Source organism: Pogona vitticeps, chromosome 2, assembly GCF_051106095.1.
Source record: "Pogona vitticeps strain Pit_001003342236 chromosome 2, PviZW2.1, whole genome shotgun sequence".
Classification (NCBI taxonomy): domain Eukaryota; kingdom Metazoa; phylum Chordata; class Lepidosauria; order Squamata; family Agamidae; genus Pogona; species Pogona vitticeps.
In genome coordinates this window covers 5,697,351-5,716,997 of record NC_135784.1, presented here as the reverse complement: position 1 = coordinate 5,716,997, position 19,647 = coordinate 5,697,351, and the positions used below count along the sequence as shown (strand labels likewise).

General features: G+C 46.4%; 1 protein-coding gene across 15 annotated transcripts in view; it reads left to right on the top strand.

Annotated features, from left to right (window-relative positions):
• The window catches only part of LOC110071028 (uncharacterized), a 56,977-nt gene that overhangs the window by 13,563 nt on the left and 23,767 nt on the right, over window positions 1-19,647 (top strand). For 4 of the 15 annotated variants that reach the window (XR_013542424.1, XM_078387248.1, XM_078387246.1 and 1 more), the window contains exon 1: window positions 1,378-3,204. The gene's annotated coding sequence lies outside the window, so the exon portion shown is untranslated. Of the gene's footprint in view, window positions 1-1,377; window positions 3,205-5,173; window positions 5,540-19,647 lie in introns of those variants that run through there. The other 11 variants (XM_078387258.1, XM_078387256.1, XM_078387257.1 and 8 more) reach the window with 11 other exon arrangements.

The window sequence follows — 19,647 nt, the reverse complement described above, 5'->3', positions numbered from 1 at the left end:
AAATGCAGGGAACAACAACAGCCGCTCTTAGTGGCCTTCATAGACCTTACAAAAGCATTTGATCTGGTTAGCAGGGATGGCCTTTTTAAAATACTTCCCAAGATTGGATGTCCACCTCGTCTCCTTAACATCATCAGATCTTTCCATGAGGGAATGAAAGGCACTGTAGTTTTTGACGGCTCAACATCAGACCCCTTTGACATCCGAAGCGGAGTGAAACAGGGCTGTGTCCTCGCACCAACACTTTTTGGGATCTTTTTTGCTGTCATGCTGAAGCATGCCTTTGGAACTGCAACCGAGGGTGTCTATCTCCGGACTAGATCAGACGGAAAGCTCTTTAATCTCTCCAGATTGAGAGCGAAGACCAAAGTCCAACTGAAATGCATGCGGGACTTCCTCTTCGCAGATGATGCAGCCATCGTTGCCCACTCTGCTGAAGACCTCCAACAACTCATGAATCGTTTCAGCAAGGCCTGCCAAGACTTTGGACTAACAATCAGCCTGAAGAAAACACAAGTCATGGGCCAGGGCGTGGACTCACCTCCTTCCATTACCATCTCTACACAAGAATTGGAGGTTGTTCATGACTTTGTGTACCTTGGCTCAACCATCTCTGACACCCTCTCTCTGGATGTTGAGCTGGATAAACGCATTGGCAAAGCAGCCACCATGTTCTCTAGACTCACAAAGAGAGTATGGCTCAATAAGAAGCTGACGACACATACAAAGATCCAAGTCTATAGAGCCTGTGTCCTAAGCACACTCCTGTACTGCAGCGAGTCCTGGACCCTTTGTGCACGGCAGGAGAGGAAGCTGAACACGTTCCATATGCGTTGCCTCCGACGGATTTTTGGCATCACCTGGCAGGACAAAGTCCCAAACAGAGTAGTCCTAGAACGAGCTGGAATTTTCAGCATGAATACATTGCTGAAACAGCGACGTCTACGTTGGCTTGGGCACGTCGTGAGAATGGCTGATGGTCGGATTCCAAAGGACCTCCTGTATGGAGAATTAGTGCAGGGAAATCGCCCCAGAGGGAGACCACAGCTGCGATACAAGGACGTCTGCAAGCGAGATCTGAAGGCCTTAGGAATAGACCTCAACAGATGGGAAACCCTGACATCTGAGCGTTCAGCCTGGAGGCAGGCACTGCATCGTGGCCTCTCCCAATTTGAAGCGACCCTTGCCCAGCAGGCCGAGGCAAAGAGGAAATCACAAAAGCAGCAAAACCAGGGAGCTGGACAGGGGACAGATTGGATTTGTCTTCAGTGTGGAAGGGATTGTCACTCTCGAATTGGCCTCCTCAGCCACACTAGACGCTGTTCCAAGTCCTCCACACAGAGCACGCTACCATAGTCTTTCGAGACTGAAGGATGCCTAACTCTGGCAGCAAGTGCCTGATGCGAGTCTTGCACTGTGTGGATGATGGGGTGTGTGTATGTGTATGCGTATGTGTGTGTGGATATCCTCTGGTGGCAGCAGATAAAGGGAGGGCGCGTGTTCCGAGAGGGAGCCTCGCTTAAGGGGGAAACAGGCGAGGGGGGGGGTCGCTGGGTGGAACATCACGCCATGTTTTATTTATACACTTTAATCCATCTACAGTAATAATATCAATTTTCTCTATTTCTGTGACAATCTATCTTGACTACTAAATCTCACTCCCCCTTCTTCGGCAGAGTTTCTCTCACTCTCTCTGTGTGTCTGTGTGTGTTTGTGAGAAAACAGAGATGGGAAGTCAGGGCAGGGGGGAGATCCCGCTACTCCGAAGGGGCAGCAGCTCCCCCCCCCCAGCAAGGCACCCGGGCCCCTCTTTGTGTTTGTATGTTTTTCTCACAGTGTCCCCTCAGGTTCGCCTCTCCCTCTCCCCCCCCCCCGACTTTCTCCAGCCAAAGTCTGAACGCGACCCCCCCAGCCCCTTTTGTTGGAAAACTTTGGGGAAGTTGCTGGAAAGCCCCAAGTGGGAAATGGAGAGCTTTTATTGGGGGGGAAGAAGGGGGCTACAAAGGGGTGGGTGTAGGGGGTGGGAGGGGAGACAAGGGGGCCCAGAGATATGGAGCTTGGAGGGAGAAGAAGACAGGGGGTTGGCTGGGAGGCAGGGATGTTGATGATGAATAGCTTAGAATTCGTTCAGTAATTAGATTCTTTCATTCACTCATTCATTCAAAATTATTTTTATCCTGCCTTTCTCCTCTTTGCTTATGTCTTAACTGTTTTCGTTGGCGCAGGGGACGGTGGTCGGCTGGATGGCCAGACCTTGGGGGCTGGAGAGGCTGAGCAAAGGGCCTCCTGGAAGGTCTTAAAAAGCAGACAGAAGTTGTGTGTCATCATCACACGGGTGGTGCTGGACCACCACATTCAGGACGGCCTCTTTCCGGTTTTTCGTGCCTCTGTGAAATAGTATGGGAAATTAATGAAAACCTGAAACACTCCACAGGCGGAGGGTCAGGGTGGGGGTTGAACAGGCGTCTATCCCCCCCCCCAGCACCATTGCCTTTCCCAGAGTGACACCACACCAGGGAAATTCCCAGAAGCTGACTCCCCTTTTTGTCAAGTGACCACTCCTCCCCCAGACACAAAGCCACGGTCAGGACTGTGAAGGGCAAAGAGCAGAAGAGGGTTTCCTGCCGAGTCCAGGGGGTCCCCAACCTTGGGCCTCCAGACGTTCTCGGACTGCAACTCCCAGAAGCCTTCACCACTGCCTCTGCTGGCCAGGATTTCTGGGAGTGGAATTCCAAGAACATCCGGAGGCCCAAGATTGGAGGGACCCCCTGCTGTAGACCCTCTGGACGTCCACCTTGGATAGCGGTCAACCTTCAGCCTCCCTTTGCTCTCTCAGGCTTGGCCTCCTTTTTCCTGCTGGGGAGGCGGGCACGAGATTGTGCAGCAGTTTTTGGCTATTTCCTAGCTTTCGGAATCGTGGGCATAGAAGCAAACAGTCCCCCCCCCCATTCATAAACCGGAGGGTATTTTTTAAAAGAATTGAATTCTCCAGATTGTCCAAAAGAAAAATAAAACCCACAAAGGCTTCTATCCTAAGGGAAAGCTTTTGGTTTTGTCCATCCAAGAAGGCTCCAGAATAATTTGTTTTTTTTTCCCCTTTTCTTCCAAGGACAGGGTGAGGTTCAGCTAATGCTCTCTCCGGCTTTTCTCTGGACAAAAAGGCAAGAATCCAACTCCAAAGCCCCCCGAAAACTTGAATGGCAGGTGAGATCTCTTTCATTCTTTGAGATCAGATGTGATGCTGTGTTTGTTTGTTCATTAAATGATAATCCTATGATTAGGAGGATACGAGATGTTGTAAAGCTGACATCAGTATTTCAGAGAATTTTAGCCCAATCGCAGGAAGCATCGGGAGCGTTTGGAGGCCGCCTTCCACCAGATCTTCCATGATGCCTGGTGAGGGCAAGAGGGGCCACCGAGATGGGGCGTGACAGTGCAAAGGAGACTGAGTTGGTGTGAAATCCCCATATTCTGAGGTTCACTTTGAGTCTTTTCTGTCAACTTCATTCTGTCGCCCAGTTCTGGAGACCACTGGTTTGTGAAAGCAAGCACATACTGTATTCATGAAGGTTTTCACGTCCGGGATCTAATGGTTGCCTTCTGAAGATGCCGGCCACAGGGACTGGCAAAACGTCAGGAAGAACAACCTTCAGAACACGGCCAAAGAGCCCGAAAAACCCACAACAACCACAAGCACACACTGTCAGTTTCCTGGCTGAGTGGGGATTCGAACCCGTGTTGCGTGAGTCCCAGTTTTACTGTCTGCAGCAGTGCTTCTCTGAGCATGTGCAGAGTGTTTTTGTTTTGGTTCCCAGTCCTGCTAGGCTCAACCCTGTCAACACCAAGAGCAGGTGCTGTCGGTGAGATTCCAACCCTGGACAGCCTAGCATGGGACCTCCCCTGAATTTCTCCTTTCTTCTTTTGGGATGCAAGAGGGTGAAGTGAAGAATTCACTCCTGCATGTGGGGATTTGGGGGAGAAGGAAAGATGGAAAAGAGCTGCCTTCTTCTTCTCGGCTCAGTCCATGGTATCTTTTTGGTAGGTTTCAGTTGATTTATTTATTTGGGGAGCATCCGTTATCCTTCCATATGACATCTCCGGAACATCTTTAAGAGAGAAACACTTTCTCTTAATTTTCCACCATGAGATTCTCCTGCAGAATTAAGGGGATTAATATCCCAAAGGATGCCGTTTCTCCCACTATGAGAGGGAAAGCGATCCTTGATGACCACTTCCAAGTTCTGAGAATAGTTTTTGCAGGATTTATGCTGTCCTAGGAGAATGCCCACCAACCTTCTTCCTGCATCTGTTTGGCTTCTTCCTGCGACAACCAAGGCAGGGTCTCCCCTGGCCAGGTGCGGAGCCTCAGCTGCCCTTGAAAGGAAGGGAAGGGAAAGCTGGAGACCCAAGGACGAGGAAGGCGTGCAGTCTCTTCCTCAAGAAGGGCTCCTGCCGGGAGGTTCTCACAGGGAAGAGGGAAGCTTTGCACAGCCTCTGGAAAGAAACAAGAGGTGGGGAGATTGCAGGGTGCTGGTGTGTGGCCGTTTGTGCATTTATCGGGCCCCAGGCATGGATTTTAGAGAAGGTGCCACTTGCTTTAAGCAAGTGGTGGATGGAGCACACACACACACACACACACACACACACAGAGAGAGAGAGAGAGAGAGAGAGAGAGAGAGAGAGAGAGAGAGATACACATACAAATATACATGCATGCATACATAAATGTGGGTTGAGGATTTCTCCCCTTAGGTTCCCACAGTGTTTTTTTTTTTTAATTGACAAGATCTTTGTCCATAATTTCCCCGAAACCTATTGAATCTATTGCAGAAGCATCATTTTAATAACGTTTGAGGATGATTATCTTTGGTCATAAGGAGGGGACATTGAGGGAAAATGTTTCCATTTTGAATCCCAACATCAGATGAAGGGGTGAAAGATCCACAGAGACAAGAGAGTATAGGATCTGATGGACCTCTTCATTATTGAAAAGAAAATGACAAAAAGAAAATAAAGTGAGGATGCAAGTTACAATACACAACATTGCATCTGCTGGAATTAGCCCATGCTGCTCTGTGAAGGTTCGGTGTTTAGCCTCCCCTTTTTGTCAAAGAAACCAGGAGTCTCTTTTAAACCAAAATCCAAACTTGTGTTTATTTCTTTATCTATATAGGCAAAACCTCTTTGTATGATTCTCGTTGTAACTTCTCCTGTGTAACCAACGGCGCTGGCAGGGCTAACCAACGTTCTGAGTCAAACGGATTCAACGATTTAACATCCCAGGATCCCGCCACCAATGGGTCATAATTTGGAACATCGGCATCTGCTTCTCCTCTCAATAACTGGGAGGTCTCATCATCCTCGTCCCCTCTCCATACCAGGTCTCTCTCTCCCGTGAGTTGTCCCCACAGCCCCGGAGGTACATCATCCTCCCTGCCTCCTCGACTCACCGTGCCCGCTGTTCTTCTGCTTCTCGGGCGACCACCTCCTTTTCCTCCTTCAGTCGTTGCTTCCGCTTCCTCGCTTCAGACTCACCCCAGTAAGAAGGACGTTGAGATAGTCCCTTCCTCCTACAATAATCTGCCTCCCAGTCCATGGGTCCTCTACCCAGATAAACTCCCAGCCACCCAGGTTGTTGTCGTCCTCCCTATTTATAATCCTCATTCCTGCCTCAGCCATGGACCTCCCCCTTTCTTCTCTTCCCGCCAATTCTCCGGTTTGTGTTGCTATAGTCAGACCCCTCAGACTTGTTTCCAGGTCCCGGGTGTCCCCTGGTGTATTTTCCTGGGAGGTGTTGGCGGTGGAGTGGTCTGTACCTCTCTGGAGGTTTTACTTGGGGACGGCACTCCGACGACAGCCTCTATGCTCTCGTCCCGTTTATCACATGCCCACGCCCACCTTTCTCCACATTTTGTCACCTTTCCTTTAGGGACTAGGGTTAGGGTTAGGATGATGATTATTTTTGCATTTTGTAGCATCCTGTTTCTCTCCAAAAGCACACGGATCATTCTCCCGGGCTACCCCTCTTCCCTTTCCAAAAGACATAATCTTGAAAAATACTCCATATAGCTTTAAACTTACTAGTTTTCAATATCCCTCTTCTAATTTTTATTTCACTGGTCCATTGTTATCAATGGCCACATTCCACATTTTTCTATACCGTTGCTCAAGGTTAATTTGGTAATCGCTTTTCCAGTTCCTTGCAAATATGGCCTTTGACATAGGCACCATTTAATAGCTAATTCCTTTTCTTCTTTCTTCCCTTGGTTATTATTAACCATATTCAATAAGGTAATAATGGATTTAATCGAATTATTTCCCTAATCTCCTTTAAAACCAGCATCCATTCCTTCCTCCTCCTTATTTGGCAGAAGCACCACATATGGAAATATGTCCCTTTTTCTTTTTTACACCTCCAGCACAGAGATGATGCATTATTATTTAATATATCCAATGCCACCAGAATTAAATGCCATCTCCATTTTACTTTGTAGAATTTTTCTTTAACCCTTATGGACGTAGGCTTCATAATTCTGTTATTACACATTTTACTCCAATCTTTCCCTTTACATCCTGCCTCTTCACATTTCACTTCCGATCTCCTTTCTGTTTTTCATTGCTTCTAACCTCAGTCTTCCTCTAATAGTTTCCTCAAATTTCACAAATTTTCTACCTTCTCCTTCCTTTTCCATTCTTTTGCCCATTTTTCTAACTGAACTATGTTTCCTCATGAAATCCTCCCTTTTCCCACCAGCTTCCCTATTTGCTTGCTATCTTGTATCCATTTCATCCAATCTTTTATAAACCCATTTAAGAATTTATTGAAAATTTCTCAATCACTTGGGTAAGAGGGGAGATTGGCAGACTTAATACTCCCCTGTAACGTTATCAACTTTCTAACAAAGTTTTTAAGAACAGGCTTATCGGTGCTCTTAAACTCTTCCCTAATGTTTTGTTTGAAAAAAATATTCTCCAAAATGTTCTTCGTTCCATGCATTTCTAATTCTTTCCATATTAAATTCATTTGCTCCATAATATAATTTAATATGGAATATCTGATGCCCTTTTTATTTTTGTGATAGATCCTAGCTTCTTCTTTTTTTTACTATTCTTGCAATATATGTTAATCATCATTTGACATTCTTTTAACTACATGTCAGTAAACTCTATTGGTAGCACCCAGAATAGGGAAATTAATTTATGGATCTCTTTCATTTTAAGTAATGCAACAGCTTGGGTCCAGGCTACCTGAAGGACCGCATCTCCCTATACATGCCTTCTCGGTGATTAAGATCAGCAGAGGGGGTCCTCCTGTCGGCCCCATTCCCAGCCCAAGGACAGCTGATGGGGACCCGGGAGAGGAGGGCCTTCTCATTGGCAGCCCCTAAGCTATCACACACTCTCCCGTGGGAGATCAGAATGGGCCCTTCTCTTTTATCCTTCTGAAAAAAAGCTAAAGACCCATCTCTTCAGGCAGGCTTTTAACTACAGTGGTGCCCCACATAGCGATGATAATCTGTTCCAGGAAAATCATCGTTATCCAGAATCATCGCTATACAGAAGAAAAAACCCCATAGGAACGCATTAAACCCTGTTTTATGCGTTCCTATGGGGGGGGAACTCACCGCTATGTCGAAATCTTCCATACGGCCACCATTTTCTCTGCCTGGTAAGCAAGGAAACCATGTGAAAACGCTGCAGGCAGCCATTTTGTTTACCTGGTGGCCATTTTGGAATCGCCAAACAGCTGTTTAAAAAACATTGCAATGCGAACATCAGTAAGCGAAACGCTTACCGAACATCGCAATGCATTTTTTCGCCGATTTAAAATATCGCAATGCGATCACTTTGCGATTGCAAAATCCACATCGCTATGCAGATTCGTCGTTAAACAGGACGCTCTCTATGTGGGGCACCACTGTATTATGAATCCCTAACTGGGCATGGAACAACTGATTGGTTCAAAATTGGGAAAGGAGTACAACAAAGCTGTATATTCCCCGGCCTCCTGCTTATTTAACTTATATGCAGAATACATTGTGCGAAACGCCAGACTGGAGGAATCCCAAGCCGGAATTTATACTGCAGGAAGAAATACCAACTGTTACATACAGCACTGATGTTACCTGTCTGTCATGGGTTTGGAGGGAAAGTTCCATCCTATGGGGAGTGGAAGGCGGGACATCAGGAGGAGGGGCTGTACTGTATATATAGGTGAAGCCTGTGAAGAGAGCTAGGAGAAGAAGCAGCAGCTGGGAAGAAGAAGCTGGTGTGGGAGTCTGTGTGTCAGACAGGGTACTACTGTGTGTCAGTCAGTACCAACCTGATAGGTTCAGGTGTCTGTATGGTTAGCCAGAACTGATAGGTTCAGGGTCTGTGCTTCAAGTTGAGTGTTCTGTGTGAACCAAACTGTGTGTATGTATGAATGAGACTAAGCCACGTTACTATATCTTATTCACCTGATCATTTTATTTTCCCTGTGTGTTGTTTTAAATAAACCTTATTCTTTTATTTGTTGAAAATCCATCCCTGGTCTGTGTGACTTCTTATAGGGAATGGTTGGTGGCAGCTTAGTGAAACTGTGGCATATCCCAGTAGGTCTGGGTTTGTCACATTGATTGGTGTCCAGTGTGTGGGATACGACTGGTCCAGTTGTCCAGCGGTCCAGCAAAGCCTTGGCAAGTGTGCCCAGAGCAAGGGGGGTCTAGTCAGGGACAATCTGAGAGCGCGTAGGTAATCTTCTACGTGTGCCTCACGGGGAGGTGCACTAGTAGAAGAATGTGTAACCTCAGATTGGGGGCTAGATTAGGGAGCTCTGAGGCAGCCTGTTTTGGCGGGAAAAAAGCTGAGGCAAAACTGTAAAGTAGAAGTGATTTAGCCTGCCTGCTGCGAGGCCCAGCAGAGGGGGGTAGACTCTAGCTCGCAACTGTTGCAAGTTAGTGCTGAAGGACAGCAGCAATCTATAGAGAAAGCTGGTTCTGAGGCAAAAGAAAAAAAAAGTGGTCGCTTTATTTTGAGGCTTGACTTTTGAAAGCAGCCTGTTCTGGGGGGATTATGCCCTTGACTCGAAGCCAAATGACAGAAATGGGTGAAGTGAAAGACCCCCAGGTTGACCAAGGTTCTGAGGATGAATTTGGCTCAGTGCAGGATGACAGCACAGGAGAACAGAACCCAGAACTCAGAAAATTGCTCATAGCCCAACAGCATGAACTGAGGATGAGGCAATTTGAAGTGGAGGAAAGATTAGAGAGAGAAAGAAGGGAGGAAAGGGAAAGGCAATTTGAAATGGAGCAAAGGGAAAGGGAGAAACAGAGACAATTTGAATTGGAATTGCAGAGAGAGAAAATGGCGTTTGAGTTAAGAAAATTGGAACTGATGAACCAGAACAATAATAACAATAGGGATTCTGAGGGAGGCCAATTGTCTAAAGCTGACCTGAAGAAATTCCCTGTGTACCACAAGGGAGATTGTCCTGAGGTGTTCTTTTCCTTAGTGGAAAGAGCGTTTGTGGACTTCTCAGTGAGGGAAACTGAGAAGATGACCATCATGCGATCTTTAATCAGTGGCAGCCTTGCTGAAGTTTATTCAGAGATGCCAGAGGAACTGATGAAAGATTTTGCAGAGTTTAAAAAACTGGTGTTTGCAAGACATGGGATAAATGCGGAACAGCTGAGGCAAAGATTCAGGTCAATCACCAAGAAACCAGAGCAGACTTTTACCCAAGTGGGGGCCCAATTGGTGAGGCTGCTAGAGAAATGGCTATCTCAGGAGGGGACAGAGACCTTTCAGCAGCTCAAAGACTTGATAGCCCTGGAACAGTTCTATTCAGTCCTGCATGGGGAACTGAAATTCCAGGTGAGGGAAAGGAAACCTAGATCTGTGGCCGAAGCGGCAGAGATCGCAGATTTTATTTTCCAGATAAGAAAGCCCTTAGGTGAGGAGAAATCTGTAGGTAAACCCAAAGAAACCTACAGCAAGTACTCTCAGGGGCCAGGGAAAAGCCAGCAAGGGGGAGGGGCCCATGGTGAAGGGAAGCCCTCAGACATGAAACCAAGACCTCAGATTTTGGAGGGAAAACCAAAACAAGATGAGAAAGACTCAAAATATAGCAGGAAATGTTATTTCTGTCAGGGAAAGGGCCATCTAATCTCAGAGTGTGAAAAATTAAAGCAGCTAAAAGGAATTGTGCCTCAGGATTCGAGTGGAACCAAGCCAAAAGCTGTGTTCTGTGTCCAGAAAGAGCAAGGCTCATTGTCACTGAGGGAGCCTGTTGCCATGGCTACTCAATCTGGAACAGTTACATCTGCTGATCAGGCTGAGGAAAATGGTCCTCTTGTGGAGGTCAAGCGATGCTTGCTTGTGAGAACAGATTCTCAGTTGTTTGAAACCGCAGGGGTGGACGTAGGAATACTTGACCATCAGTATCGGGGGCTGAGGGACACTTGTTCCCAGGTGACCCTGTGCCATCCAGATATTATTCCTAGGGAGTATGTAATCCCAAATGAGAGCATGAAGGTGGCAGGGATTGAGGGGCAGGTGATCTCACTGCCAGTAGTGGAGGTACCTGTGAACTTTCAAGGCTGGAGGGGAGTTTGGCGGCTAGCGATTTCATCGACTCTGCCAGCAACCGTGCTCGTGGGAAATGACCTGGCTGAACATGTGAAACGGGTGCTAGTGATTACACGTTCACAAGCCACCACGGGGACAGTTCAGGGGGGTAATGATGAGCCAGAGACGGAAGCAGAGGGGAGCTCAGAAGCTGTGGTGGAAACCTTAACCACAGACAGCCGATTTGGCCAAGAGCAAAAGGCAGACGCCACTCTCCAAAAGTGTTTTGAACAGGTGACTGACGCCCAGCTAACACCTGAAACCCCAGTGAGATTTCTAGAGAAAAAGGGGATTTTGTATAGAGAGACCCTGAGGAATATCTCAAAAGGGGGAGATGGGATCCGAAGTCAGCTAGTGGTACCTGAAAAGTATCGCCCCATGATCTTACAAAGGGGGCACTCTGACATGTTTGCTGCGCACTTAGGGGTGAACAAGACACAGCAGAGAATCACACAGAATTTTTACTGGCCTGACATAGGGAAGCAGATCAGGGAGTTCTGTAAACAATGTGATGTGTGTCAAAGGCAGGGGAATAGCTGTGACAGGACCAAAGCAAAGTTGTGCCCTTTGCCTGTGATTGACACTCCGTTCAAATGCATAGGGGTGGATATTGTGGGACCTTTGCCCAAGGCCACAAAGAGGGGGAACAGGTTCATTCTCACCATTGTGGACCATGCCACAAGGTACCCTGAAGCCATACCCTTGACTAACATTGAAACTAACACAGTGGCAGATGCCTTGGTGGGGTATATGTCCAGGATGGGATTTGCCTCAGAAATAATCACAGATTTGGGCGCATCGTTCACATCGAAGCTCATGAAACGGTTATGGCAAATCTGTGGAATTAAGCACAAGGAAACCACTGCCTATCATCCTGAAAGTAATGGATTAACTGAGAAGTTCAATGGGACTCTAATGCGCATGATTAGGGCTTACTTGGCAGAGAATCCAAACAATTGGGACCAGAAGCTGCAATCCCTTTTGTTTGCTTATCGATCAGTGCCACAAGCCAGTACCGGGTTCAGTCCGTTTGAACTTTTATTTGGGAGAAGGGTGAAAGGGCCCCTTGATTTGATCAAACAAAATTGGGAGCAGATCACCCAGGATGACCCACAAGACGTTGTGACATATATAGACTCTTTAAGGAATGACCTAAAGAGAAACCTAGAGCTAGCAGCAGAGACCCTGCAAGCTCAAAAGGTCAGAAAGAAAGCTTGGGATGACCAGGAAGGCAGGGAGAGGCACTTTAACCCAGGGGAGGGAGTGCTTTGGCCTAGGCCCTGCAAAGAGAACAAACTGCAGCTGGGTAGCCCAGAAATAAAATACTTGGGTCACATAGTAGGGGGAGGAGTGATAAAACCCCTCGAGGCCAAGATAGAAGCAGTTCGTGATTGGCCCAGACCCAACACCAAGAAAAAGGTCAAATCATTTCTTGGGTTGGTGGGCTACTACAGAAAGTTCATCCCGAGGTTTAGTGAGATTGCGGCTCCGCTGACCGATCTGATGAGGAAGAAGACTGATGACCGCGTCCCATGGACCAGCGACTGTGAGGCGGCGTTCCAGAGGTTGAAGGAGGCGCTCGTCCAGTATCCAGTGCTGCGTGCTCCAGACTTCGACCGGGAGTTCATCATCTACACCGATGCGTCTAACAGCGGGGTAGGAGCAGTTCTTTGCCAGGAGGATGAAAATGGTGACCAGCATCCAGTGTCCTACCTGAGTAGGAAACTCCAGAAAGGTGAGAGACATTTGGCAACCGTGGAAAAGGAGTGCCTGGCCATAGTCTACGCGATCCAGAAGGCCAAGCCTTACATCTGGGGAAGACATTTTATTCTGTGCACTGACCATTCACCACTGCAATGGTTAAAGACAATGAAAACCCACAATAGTAAACTTATGAGGTGGGCTTTAAACTTGCAAGACTATGACTTTGAAGTGAAGGTGGTCAGAGGGTCAGTGAACTGTGTTGCTGACGCCTTGTCAAGAAGACCTGAAGAATGAAGACGGCGAAAGAAACATGGACTATGTATATATATTGATGACAAAAGGTTAAATGTACCTGTTTTTTTTTGAACTTGGTTTGTATGAATAAAGGTAACTTGATGTAATGTATATGGTAAATGTTTAAATGCCTAACTGATATGGTTAACTTAGAATGTAAGTATAAGTAAGTATGATATTGTATGTATAACTGTTTTTGTGTGTTTTAACCAGGTTGTTTTTTGGAGAAAAGCACTTTTAGCTTTCCCCCTACAAAAAAACTTATAAAGAGGGGAGGTGTTACATACAGCACTGATGTTACCTGTCTGTCATGGGTTTGGAGGGAAAGTTCCATCCTATGGGGAGTGGAAGGCGGGACATCAGGAGGAGGGGCTGTACTGTATATATAGGTGAAGCCTGTGAAGAGAGCTAGGAGAAGAAGCAGCAGCTGGGAAGAAGAAGCTGGTGTGGGAGTCTGTGTGTCAGACAGGGTACTACTGTGTGTCAGTCAGTACCAACCTGATAGGTTCAGGTGTCTGTATGGTTAGCCAGAACTGATAGGTTCAGGGTCTGTGCTTCAAGTTGAGTGTTCTGTGTGAACCAAACTGTGTGTATGTATGAATGAGACTAAGCCACGTTACTATATCTTATTCACCTGATCATTTTATTTTCCCTGTGTGTTGTTTTAAATAAACCTTATTCTTTTATTTGTTGAAAATCCATCCCTGGTCTGTGTGACTTCTTATAGGGAATGGTTGGTGGCAGCTTAGTGAAACTGTGGCATATCCCAGTAGGTCTGGGTTTGTCACACCAACAACCTCCGATATGCAGATTATTCCACTCTGATGGCAGAAAGTGAGGAGGAATTAAAGAACCTCTTAATGAGGTTGAAAGAGGAAAGTGCAAAAAACTGTCTGAAGCTCAACATCAAAAAAACTAAGATCATGACCACTGGCCCCATCACCTCCTGGCAAATAGGAGGGGAAGATCTGGAGGCAGTGACAGATTTTACTTTCTTGGGCTCCATGATCACTGCAGATGGTGACAGCAGCCCCGAAATAGATTCCTGCTTCTTGGGAAGAAAGTGATGACAAACCTCGACAGCATCTTAAAAAGCAGAGACATCACCTTGCCAACAAAAGTCCGCATAGTGAAAGTTATGGTTTTTCCTGTAGTGATGTATGGAAGTGAGAGCTACACCATAAAGAAAGCTGACCGCCAAGGAATTAATGGTTTTGAATTGTGGTGCTGGATGAGACTGTCAGTGTTTTAGCGGTGGAAATTGCAGTTTAGTCAGTCCAGGAATAACTCACGCACAGTCCAGTAGCATTTCCTTCAGCAACGTGTGTTTACAGCAGTATTTATAGCATTCTGGCAGCATAACGTGTAGAAGTGATCTTCAAGCAAGAAGATACAACTGACTGTACAATTCACACTTATATATACATACAGAACCAATCAGATTACAGGTTGCATCATTCCTGACTTGCATCAGCCCTGACTAAGGTTTTTAACACATCTGTTCAATATGGATTCTCATTAATATACTCCATTCTGCTCAGGCCTGCCTGTAATTTTCCTTGACACCCCTCCAAATTTAAGGTCTGAGCAGAACATACCCAACTTTTCAGTTATTTCTATGTGTTTCTGCATGTTCAGGGGCTTTGTCAAAATGTCAGCTAAGTTTTTCTCTGTTTCACAATATTGCAACTCAATTAATTTCTCCTTTATTGCTTTCCTGATATTATGATACTTTATTTCTATGTGCTTTCTTCTGCTTTGCATTTTATCAGTTGTCGCCATCTGGATGCACGTTGTATTGTCTTCAAATACCGTAATTGCTTGGTTTACTTCAACTTTCAAATCTTTGATTAATTGTTTATACCAAGTAATCTCCGAATACAGTTCAGACAAAGCTGCAAATTCAGCTTCACTTGTTGAAGTTCCAATGGAACTGTGTTTTCTTGATTTCTATCCCACTAGAACATCTGCAAACAAAACTGCAAATCCTGAAATTGACTTTCTGTCTGTTACATCACCTGCCCAGTCACTGTCCGCAAATGCTTTAAACTTTAACTCATTTGAAGGTTTTATAGCTAGACATTTGTCAAGTGTTCCTTTTAGATACCTGAATACTCTTTTTATCCCTTGCCATTGGTTTGGTGTGGGTTTTGACACATGTCTACTCAGGATATTTACCACAGCAGCAATATCTGGTCTAGTCCAATTGGCTAGGTACATCAGACTTCCTATTGCTGACTGGTATATCTCCTGATTTTCAAACTCCTTACTTTCAGTTTCTGATTTCTGAAAGTCCACTATCATTGGAGTTTTTGCACTTTTACACTCTTGCATGTTATACTTTGTCAACATTTGTTCTATTTTCATCTTTTGTCTTAACACAAATCCTTTCTCTTGTTTCTGGATTTGCACCCCCAAGTAACTCTGTATTGGGCCTAGGTTCTTCACCTTGAATTCCTTTTTCAATTGCCTTTCAAATAAATGTATTTGACTTTGATCTTTAGACATGACACAAATGTCATTTACATAAGCCAGCAAAATGTTTAGTTCTTTTCCATATTCTTTAACATACAAACATGGATCTGCCAAACTATTCCTATATTTCAATTTCTCCAAAGCTGAATGCAGACACTGATTCCAATTTCTCACTGACTGTCATAGGCCATAAATCGCTTTATTTAATTTGTACACCATTCCTGGTTTGGACCTTTCAAAACCAGGAGCCTGCACCATGTACAATTCCTCTTGTAACCCTCCATTTAAATAGTCAGTTGTAATATCAAAGTGATTTACAACATAGTTTCTTGATGCAGCTAAGGCTAAGGCCAATCTTACTGTCTCAGTTTTCACTCAGTTTTCACTATTAGCCCTTTCTGACCTTCTTGGGATTTGACTTTCTTCCTTAACTACAGGTTCACTTTCTGCCTCACTACACTCTCCGTCATCATCTTCTTCTGAGGTGCTGTGACTGGTGCTTTCTTCAGCCTCTTGCTTTGGCTGCATCTGATTTCCCTGACTTTTCTATCTTTCTATGAAGGGAATGCACACTTGGGAGTTTGCATGCACCTTATCCCAGTTTTCATGTTCACAAAACTTTGCAGATCTGGAAATTACTACATTTTTTTGTTTCCATCCCGGAAACGATATGCCTTGGACCCTCTTTCATAGCCCCAAAACCGCATTTTCTTTGCTTTTGGTTTTCCTTTTCTTCTGGTTTCCTTTGGTACATGTACCCAAGCACTACAACCAAAGACTCTCATATGCTGTATGGAAGGCTCCCTCCCATAGAGCATATAGTATGAGGTTTGCTCTATAGCAGAAGAATACAGGTAGTTAACAATATAACAAGAAGTAACCAATGCTTTTCCCAAAAGGCATGGCTCATACCAGCATCAGCTAATAGAGCATCCTTTATTGTCTGTAGGACTCCATTCCTACGCTCTGAAACCGCATTTTGATAAGGAGAATATGGGCTGGTCTTTCTATGAAAAATGCCTGTGTTTCTCAGCCAAGTTTGAAACCTTTCTGACATAAATTCAGACCCTCTCTCTGTCTGAATTTGTGCCACTTTTTTATCAAAACGTTTTTCCACATAGGCTAACCAGTTTCTGAAATGATTGAACACTTCTGATTTGTTTTTCATTAAGTAGCAGAAAGAGTACCTTGTATAGTCATCTACAATGACTAGCACATATCTTGCTCCACCCATAGAGGGTCCAAAAGGTCCAATTATGTCTGCATGAACCAGCTGAAATGGTCTCTGAGTTTGATTAGTTTGCTGTTTTGGTTTTGGGCTTATCTGAGATTTTGCCAGTTTACAAATATTACAGTCCAGGTAGTTTTTACAAGGTTTTACTTTCGCACCCTTAGCAACACTTTCCATTTTCTGTACCACTCTGAAATTTGCATGTCCCAGCCTTCTATGCAATGGGTGGGCAAATTGATTATGAAATTGTACATTTGTAACCATATTTTGTGCCACTTTGTTCTCTTTAGTACATATAAATTGTTTTCTAGTTTTGCTGTGGCACAAATCTCATTTCCTTTATTAATTGTGCAAGTGCTGTTAGAAAACAACACTGTATAGCCTTCTTTATCAAGTTCAGAGATGCTAAATATGTTACAGTCAATCTTGGGAACTAACAGAACATTTTTAAGTTCTTTTCTCAAACCTGGCACAAATACATGTCCTTCTCCAGCCACAGGAGATCGTTCTCCTTTTGCTAAACTGATGAAGCTGTGCTCTGAAGCTCCTAGAAAAGAAAACAACTTCCTATCATTAGTTAAATGGCAAACAGCTCCGCTGTCCAGGATCCAGGTGGTGACCTTGGTCTTATCAGCAGCTGCCTGCACAAGAAAAATCTTCCCTTTTCTCTCATTTTTATTTTTTGTGCTGGAGGCTTCTGAACAGTCCTTCTGAAGATGTCTCTGAGAGCCACACATGAAACAACGTTTCACAGTAAATGCTTTGTTTTCTTGCTCTCCCCTCCCGAAAGCAGTTCTCCTTCACTGTGGGCTGTCATGTCTCCTCTCTGGGCTGTCACGTTTCCTTCGTTGTGGGCTGTCTTGTCTCATCTTATTTTCTGGCCTTTCACGTCATTTTCTAGCCTCCTCCAAAAGTCGGCTCATGAGGTACTCAAGAGTTAAATGACTCTCTGGCATAGATTCAAGGCTCATGACTAGCTCGTCATAACATTCTGGAAGACTATTCAGAATAATATGTGCCTTATGTGACTCTGTAAAGTCCGTATTTCTCTGGTGAAGCTCATTTAACAGGTTTTTCATATTTTGTAAATGATGGGACATGCTTTCACCTTCTTCAAGTTTAGCCTTATACAGCTTTCTTTTAAGGATACTTTACTCCCTGCTGAATCACGGACATAAATTTGTTTCAGTGTGTCCCAACATTCTTTTGCTGAAGTCAGTCCACTTATGTGAGTCAGTTGGCTGTCTTCTAGGCAAAGAATTATTGTAGATAAAGCTTTTTCAATTTTCCTTTGTTCCTTTCTTCTAGGGCAGCAGGGGGATTGTTAACTATCTGCCACAATTCCTCCCTTCTCAGAAACATCTCGGCTTTCACAGACCATGTCTGGTAGTTATTTTCATTCAGTCTGGTTACGGGAAAAACCTCCCATACACCCAAACACCTGCATGCTGCTGCTTTTCTCTCGGTCCTCCGTTTTTCTTCCCTTCTTGGGCTCTATATGGCAGAACTCTCACTTCCCTGGACTCCTTCTTGCCTCTCTGGTACCCACTGATACTCACCGGCTTCCTTGACACAACGCAGGTATCGCAGGGTGCAGTGCTGTGCCGATAACCGTCTGTCAGCAGTTTAGCAGTGGAAATCGCAGTTTAGGCAGTCCAAGAATAACTCACGCACAGTCCAGCAGCATTTCCTTCAGCAGCATGTATTTACAGCAGTATTTACAGCATTCTGGCAGCATAACATGTGGAAGTGATCTTCAAGCAGGAAGATACAACTGACTGTACAATTCTCACTTATACAGTGGTGCCTCGCTTAGCGAATGCCTTGTTTAACGAGGAATTCGCATAGCGAGGGGTTTTGCCGGGAAAATTACTGCCTCGTATAGCGAGGCTGTCTATGGAGGAAACTCGCATAGCGATGTTTCCCCCATAGGCCCCCGGCCCCTATGCAGCCATTCTCTGGGTGGGCGCTTCGGAGCGGCCGAGGGGAGACCTCTCCCGCGGCCGCTCCGAAGCGCCCGCCCCGAGAATGCTGGCGGGCGCATCGGAGCGGCCGCGGGAGAGGTCTCCCCGTGGCCCCTCTGAAGCGCCGGCCAGCCTGCAGGCATTCTCTGCGCGGGCGCTTCAGAGTGGCCGCGGGGAGACCTCTCCCGCGGCCCCTCTGAAGCGCCGGCCAGCATTCTCGGGGACGGCGCTTCGGAGCGGCCGTGGGAGAGATCTCCCTGCGGCCCCTCCGAAGCGCCAGCCAGCCTGCAGGCATTCTCTGGGCGGGCGCTTCGGAGGGGCCGTGGGGAGACCTCTCCTGCGGCCACTCCGAAGCGCCGGCCAGCCCCAGCTGGTAGCCTATCCGCGCCGCCTACCCGAGCTGTTCTCAGATGCCTGGAAGTCCGAGAACGGCTCGGGTAGGCGGCCCGAGCAGGCTACCAGCAGCGGGGACAGGGTGGGGGGTGTCCGGAAGGTTTCCAGGCAAAAGCCTGGAAACCTTCCGGACACACCCCCACCCTGCAGCCGCTGCTTGAAGCCTGCCCGGGCCACCTACCCGAGCCGTTCTCGGACAGCTGGACGTCCGAGAACGGCTGGGGAAAGCAGCGCGGGGAGGCTTCAAGTGGCGGCTGCAGGGTGGGGGGTGTCCGCTCCCAGCGTCCCCCCACGGCTTGGATCCAAGCTGTGGGGGCAGGCTGGGAGGGTGGTGGGATTGGGATGCCTTTCAGGCATCCCGGGCTTGGATCCCACCCGCCGCCGGTTACCCTAACCGGCGGCAGGTGGGATCCAAGCCCGGGATGTCTGAAAGGCATTCCAATCCCACCACCCTCCCCCCGCGGCTTGGATCCGAGCCACGGCGGCTACCCCAGCCATGGCCGGACTCTAGGGAGTCCAGCCACGGCTGAGGTAGCCGCCGGGGGTCAGATCCAAGCCGCGCGGGGGGGGGGAACCAGATAATCCATTCCTATTGGAACGGATTATCCGGTTTTCAATGCATTCCTATGGGAAATGGTGTTTCGCATAGCGATGGTTTCACATAGCGATGTTTTTTTTGGAACGAATTAACATCGCTATGCAAGGCACCACTGTATATAATACAGAACCAATCAGATTACAGGTTGCATCATCCCTGAGTTGCATGAGCCATGAATTGCATCAACACTGCTGAGTCATCCTGACTCAGTTTTAACACATCTGTTCAATATGGATTCTCATTAATATACTCCATTCTGCTCAGGCCTGCCTGTAATTTTCCTTGATAGAGACTCTTGAGAGTCCCCTGGACTGCAAGGAGAACAAACCTATCCATTCAAAAGGAAATCAACCCCGAGTGCTCACTGGAAGGACAGATCC